The sequence below is a fragment of the Coffea arabica genome, chromosome 2c (assembly GCF_036785885.1).
Source record: "Coffea arabica cultivar ET-39 chromosome 2c, Coffea Arabica ET-39 HiFi, whole genome shotgun sequence".
Lineage (NCBI taxonomy): Eukaryota > Viridiplantae > Streptophyta > Magnoliopsida > Gentianales > Rubiaceae > Coffea > Coffea arabica.
Window position 1 is genome coordinate 44509908 of NC_092312.1, and position 7053 is coordinate 44516960.

General features: G+C 40.8%; 1 long non-coding RNA gene across 1 annotated transcript; it reads right to left on the bottom strand.

Moving 5' to 3' along the window:
* Positions 1-2879: 2879 nt before the first annotated feature.
* On the bottom strand, positions 2880-5416 carry LOC140035956 (uncharacterized). The gene is made up of 3 exons (XR_011839851.1): positions 5229-5416; positions 3811-3871; positions 2880-3087 (listed from the first exon to the last, which is right to left on the bottom strand). It is a non-coding gene; the product is annotated as an uncharacterized lncRNA (long non-coding RNA).
* Positions 5417-7053: the final 1637 nt, after the last annotated feature.

Below are 7053 nucleotides of genomic sequence, written 5' to 3' on the forward strand. Positions count from 1 at the left end.
CGGTTCTTATGCAGAAATATGGAGGAAGATGAGGCTTGGTTTGTCTTATATGGAAGTAAGAGGTTAAGGGTAATTGTGTCCACAATTTTTGGCCAACACTTGGCCTATTCTTGTCCACAAAATTTTTCTCTTTCTTTCCTTGTATTTGAGCCACAATTTCGGTCAAGCTATAATCATGAGGGGGAAGATATTTTGTTCAAGTTCAATAAATTTGTTTGGTAAGCAAAAATGGTGGTCAAGCGGTGCGTTCAATCGGTAATGCGCAGGACCCGCCGGTTCGCGCCGTTTTTCTTAAAAACACCCGTACTAGAGTTTTTACTTTCCATTCACTAACCTTACCTCATTGCTACTACTCACATATTATTTCTCACTTAAAAGTCACTTTTAATCATCAAATTGATCCTTGGCCAGTACCGAAAATTCATCCGGCGGAAAAATCACAAAACCCTAATTTTGCTCAAATCTTGAAACCGAAGTGTAAAACCTTATTTTCTAGGTTTATTTACTCTTATAGTTGAACAATTGGATAGTAGAGCTTTAATAAATAATAATTTTCAAATAAAAGGAAATTTTTAAGAAAACGTGAGGAATTTTCCAATTCCAGTAATTAAAATTAGGGTTTCAATTAAAATATGAGAGATTTAGGAAAACCGGTTAGTCACAAGTAAACTAGGGTTTTTGGCTACCATATTAGGGTTTCTAGTTTTTTTTTTAAAACAAAATTAGGTTTTAAATCAAACCCAAAGAAATACACTTTAATATTTTCTTCACAAACAACCTCCTAATATTCGGGATGTTACAACCTCCCCTCCTTAAAAGAATTTCGTCCTCGAAATTCATACATGCACTTCGAATAACGTAGGGTATTTCCCTTATATATTCATTTCCGGCTCCCAGGTCTCACTATAGCCAAAACTTAGGGAAACAATAGAAATCACGAATCGTACCTTCTACTATCTCTGTTGGTTCAGGTACTGCCTGTTGGTTCAAGGCATACGCTCTAGCTGGCACTCTTGGCTTAGTCCCTCCTACACTTGCTTGTTCAGGGTTTAGGCGTGATCTACGGGGACAGGTTGCAAGCTGGTGTTCGGTGCTACCACACCATAAACATTTTCCCGCCTTTCGCCAACAATCACTCTCCACGTGATTGGCCTTCCCACAGTACCCGCAAGGTACTTGAGGGGTTGAGGTCTGACCTCCTTGTGAGGCACCTCTTGCTTGACCCCAGCCACGCGAAGCTCCTCTTGGAGTACTTTCCTTAGACGTCCTTGAAATTTTCTCACTACCATCTTCTCGACCTATCTTAGAAGGTGGCATATCTAAATCACGTTGTCCTTGCCTTTGACTTCCACCAGGCGCACCTCTCCTTTTTGCATGGAAAGCTCTCACTTGTGCCCTAGCAGTCTCTATCCTCAAGGCTTTCTCCAGAACCTCTGTGAATGTATTAATTTGGACCGCCGCTAAGGCTTCTTGTAATTCCACATTTAACCCTTGTATAAACCTTCGTACTTTCCTTGGTTCCGTGGCAATCAATTCGGGAGCGAATTTAGACAATTTGGTAAACTGGGTCTCATACTCAGTTACACTCATCAGCCCCTGACGGAGTTTAATGAATTCGTCCTCTCTCTTCTCCTGGACGATGGGTGGAAGGTATTTTTCGTTGAAGTCCCGTACAAAGTTTAGCCAAGTCCAGGCAGTTCCCTCTCTCTCCCACTTGGCCCTCACTACATTCCACCAAGCCCTAGCTGGCCCCTCAAACTGAAATACAGCAAATTGGACTTGTCTCTCCTCAGTATAGTTTAGGGCAGCAAAGATATTTATCATGGCCTCCAGCCATTTCTCAGCCTCATACGGGTCTGGCCCTCCTAAAAACTTGGGTGGGGAGAACTTCTGGAATCTCTCCAAGGCTCTATCTTGCCCCGAATCAGGGTCTCTAGGTTGATTTACAGAACCTTGACCCTGTTGCTCCACCAACCGAGTCAAAATATTAGTCATCTGTTGGATGGCAGTGGCCACCTGATCTCCCCCGGCAGTCTGGGGTTCAGGTTGCTGCTCAACCGCTGCCTCCCTCTCCTCTCTCGGTTCTGGCACCGGTTCCTGTGCTTGTTCACCTTCACGGCCTCGCCTAGAACCGCGTTCTCGGTTAGTTTTCTTGGTTCGACTTCTTTTATCCTCCATGTTTCGCAGCTAACCCACTTTAACAATATAACCAACTAATTAATGATAGAATATAACTACTAAGTAACTATAGAAATATAAACAACATAAAACAGAATATTGCAAGTCATAAACCCCTCTAAATCATAAAACAAGGCAATACAACACATTCGATCAAAACAAGTCACATAACTTATAGAGCATTAACCCTAGGTATCGCTCAGGCACTACACTTAATCAAGGCTCTAAACACGTGAATAAGAAGGATCCCAAATCCCATGAATATCTTCAATATTTTTCAAGTCCAGACTATTCGCATTCCCTGTGCCTTTGCTTTCGCAATCCAAACTTATCCCAATATTACGCGAGATCTTAACTTATCGTAAAGGTGTCACTCATTGGTATTCGGGGACAAGAATCCAAAAATATGATAATTCACCACTCAAGCTGGCCAGGCTCAAGAGCAAATCACCCGTATTAGAGATTCCTACCCAACATACATATCTAAGGTCCCCAACAATAGACAATTGTTCCATACTTAACAAGTCAATTCCCACAGTCCGAGAACCTTCTCCCGGCACGAGCTCAAAAGGAGCTCTGATACCATCTGTGACGACCCCACCTCCCCCTAAGGCGTACCAGAGGGTTTGGCGGACCGCCTGCCCAGCTCTCGCCAGGACTCACTCACTAAAATCATGTGCACACACCCCAAGCACCATTAATAATATCCGCAATCCCAGCTTATAATTTACATTGATAGAAACCAAAGTACAAAGTCTTGATATACTTAAACTAGTTCAAAATATATACAATCCAAGTACAAATGTTCCATTCGAGGAATAGCGCGAGTACAAAACCAAAATTCAAAACACAGTCTAAAGTAACTAGACTACGCTAGCCTTTACATCTCTTATGCCTCGCTCGTACCCCCTGTAAGGAGAACAAATAACGTGGTATGAGCTAAAAGCCCAGTGAGGTTCCAAATAGCAAATTGACCATTATTTATAAATACAAGTTTTCGATTTAGCAAGGTAACGAGCATGAAGAGTTCATAAAAGTGAGCAATAACACTTCAAGTAGCAATCTCAAAATGAGCGAGTATAAAAATTTTCATAAGAAACAATCATCCAATAAACAATAATCATTTCAAGCATAAGGATACGGATAGCTCTCAGGAGCCAACTTCCATTCATCATCAGGAGCTTGATCACGTAGTAGTTGACACTCCGTCAACTTTCAAGTAAAGGAACCGATCCAGTAGAACACCACTTAAACGACTCTCCGTCCACCGTTCAACCCCCAGCTGGGCCCAAAATCCTCAAGAACACGGGTGGTAATACTCGAGTATACCGATTAGTCGAGGAGATATCACTCCACTCGACAATACAAGAGACCCAGGGTTCGTTACCCAATCGACCAAGCCCTTGCCGGCTCGACTAGAGTAACTCGCCACAGGGTTTCTGGAATTCCAGGAAGTGCGCGCATCATAAACAAGTATATCAAGTCAATTGCAACAATAAACAAGTATATCACGTAAGGGCAAGTGCGATAAAGTACACTCTTGCCCTAACAATTCACGCATGTGGCATGTAATCATATTGGCACGTATCAAGTACAAGTATCAAGTTCAATTCAGTATTTGAAAGCACTCACCAAAAGATATAGTGCCTTTACTGGTCACTTTCAGGTTATATTCCGAGTTCGGAGTCCAAATCTGCGATAAAACTCAGTTTGAGAACTTTGAAACATGACTAGAGTTCGAAACTTAGACGTTTCGTTCAATAAAATCAAGAATTTGAAATTCACTCGGATAGTAGTCGTGAAACACTTGCTCACTTTTTAAACGGTAAAACTTTGTAACATTTATACTTGAAAATGCCATGCGAGTCGAAAGTACAAGAGAAACATATTCCAAATAGTCATTATTTCATTTCTCAAGGGTACAAGCTCGGCCAAGTCCTTCCTTATATACCTCGGAACAAGAATACTCAAGTACCCTAGATGGTTCAAGCAGTAATCACTCTTAACCCTTACTCAAGTTGCAAGTAGTTCTCTAGTTTTCGAGCGTAAATTTGGGCAGCATGCCCTTTGTGTTTACCTAATTTTCCAGCCTTTTAGGCTTCATTGTTTTTCTCAAACACAACCCAACATTATAAATCTCAGCCATTCATGTCAAGAGCCGTTCCATAGGCTCAAAATATCATAATAATAAGATTCACAACAGTAGCAAGTACAGAAGTTCAATGTGGCACAAAACAGATTTGACGTACAAATGCGGAAATAACATATCCGAGGCTACGCTTATCGGATTGAGACGTAACCTATGCCGTTTCGAAGCTAAGACACAGAGCTACAATGTTCATGAAGGTCACTTAGTCCAGTTTCTAATGTAAATTGGTCAAATTCTCCAATTACCAAACCAGAAATCAATTCACCGGCTGTTTAAATGCAGAACACTGTAATGGACATAACTCAGTGTACACAAGTCCGAATCAGGTGTTCTTAGAGGAATTTTAAAGCTACTTCAGAGCACTACAACTTTCATGTTTTGGTCCAGAGCTAAATCAGAATGGATCCTGGTCAAAAATCGTGATAAACTGGACTGAACTGAAGAAACGGACTACTGGGAAATTCTTAAAGCAGTAGGGGTATTTTGGACTTTTCACGTTCTACGTTGCTCCGATTGAGCTGAAATTTTGTAGGCACCTATAAAACACCATTCTATACAACTTTCCTTCTTTTACCAAAGGCCAATTCGGCCTCTAACATACATATACAATTTCGGACAGAATGCTTGGGAAATTTTCCAGAAATCTGGAATTTTTAGCTCTAAGTGTAGTTTCCTCAAATTTCTGGTTCCAATCACCACTAAACAACCTTGTATAACTTTAATTGCAACATTCATGCATCATACATCAACTTGAGCAGAAAATCAGGAACCCTAGTTCATCAAATAAATTGGGGAAAACTACTAAAACATGCTCATCATCCATAATCTCACCATAAAATCAAGTTACTAGGCTTAATATAACAAGATTAGAAGTAAAACTTGGAGAGATAAACTCTCTTACCTTGAATAAAAGTCACCAAGAGTAGCACAAGCTCTCCCCTTCAAGAATCACACCACAACTCACTAGCTAGTCACTCAAGAACAAGTTTAATCGGTTTATTTTGTTTGATTTCTCCCTAAGTTGTTGGATTGAAGATGAAATGAAGGAGTTTTTTTTTTCTTCTTGTTGTTCCTCCCCTCTCTCTCTCTCGGTTCTTATGCAGAAATATGGAGGAAGATGAGGCTTGGTTTGTCTTATATGGAAGTAAGAGGTTAAGGGTAATTGTGTCCACAATTTTTGGCCAACACTTGGCCTATTCTTGTCCACAAAATTTTTCTCTTTCTTTCCTTGTATTTGAGCCACAATTTCGGTCAAGCTATAATCATGAGGGGGAAGATATTTTGTTCAAGTTCAATAAATTTGTTTGGTAAGCAAAAATGGTGGTCAAGCGGTGCGTTCAATCGGTAATGCGCAGGACCCGCCGGTTCGCGCCGTTTTTCTTAAAAACACCCGTACTAGAGTTTTTACTTTCCATTCACTAACCTTACCTCATTGCTACTACTCACATATTATTTCTCACTTAAAAGTCACTTTTAATCATCAAATTGATCCTTGGCCAGTACCGAAAATTCATCCGGCGGAAAAATCACAAAACCCTAATTTTGCTCAAATCTTGAAACCGAAGTGTAAAACCTTATTTTCTAGGTTTATTTACTCTTATAGTTGAACAATTGGATAGTAGAGCTTTAATAAATAATAATTTTCAAATAAAAGGAAATTTTTAAGAAAACGTGAGGAATTTTCCAATTCCAGTAATTAAAATTAGGGTTTCAATTAAAATATGAGAGATTTAGGAAAACCGGTTAGTCACAAGTAAACTAGGGTTTTTGGCTACCATATTAGGGTTTCTAGTTTTTTTTTTAAAACAAAATTAGGTTTTAAATCAAACCCAAAGAAATACACTTTAATATTTTCTTCACAAACAACCTCCTAATATTCGGGATGTTACAACCTCCCCTCCTTAAAAGAATTTCGTCCTCGAAATTCATACATGCACTTCGAATAACGTAGGGTATTTCCCTTATATATTCATTTCCGGCTCCCAGGTCTCACTATAGCCAAAACTTAGGGAAACAATAGAAATCACGAATCGTACCTTCTACTATCTCTGTTGGTTCAGGTACTGCCTGTTGGTTCAAGGCATACGCTCTAGCTGGCACTCTTGGCTTAGTCCCTCCTACACTTGCTTGTTCAGGGTTTAGGCGTGATCTACGGGGACAGGTTGCAAGCTGGTGTTCGGTGCTACCACACCATAAACATTTTCCCGCCTTTCGCCAACAATCACTCTCCACGTGATTGGCCTTCCCACAGTACCCGCAAGGTACTTGAGGGGTTGAGGTCTGACCTCCTTGTGAGGCACCTCTTGCTTGACCCCAGCCACGCGAAGCTCCTCTTGGAGTACTTTCCTTAGACGTCCTTGAAATTTTCTCACTACCATCTTCTCGACCTATCTTAGAAGGTGGCATATCTAAATCACGTTGTCCTTGCCTTTGACTTCCACCAGGCGCACCTCTCCTTTTTGCATGGAAAGCTCTCACTTGTGCCCTAGCAGTCTCTATCCTCAAGGCTTTCTCCAGAACCTCTGTGAATGTATTAATTTGGACCGCCGCTAAGGCTTCTTGTAATTCCACATTTAACCCTTGTATAAACCTTCGTACTTTCCTTGGTTCCGTGGCAATCAATTCGGGAGCGAATTTAGACAATTTGGTAAACTGGGTCTCATACTCAGTTACACTCATCAGCCCCTGACGGAGTTTAATGAATTCGTCCTCTCTCTTCTCCTGGA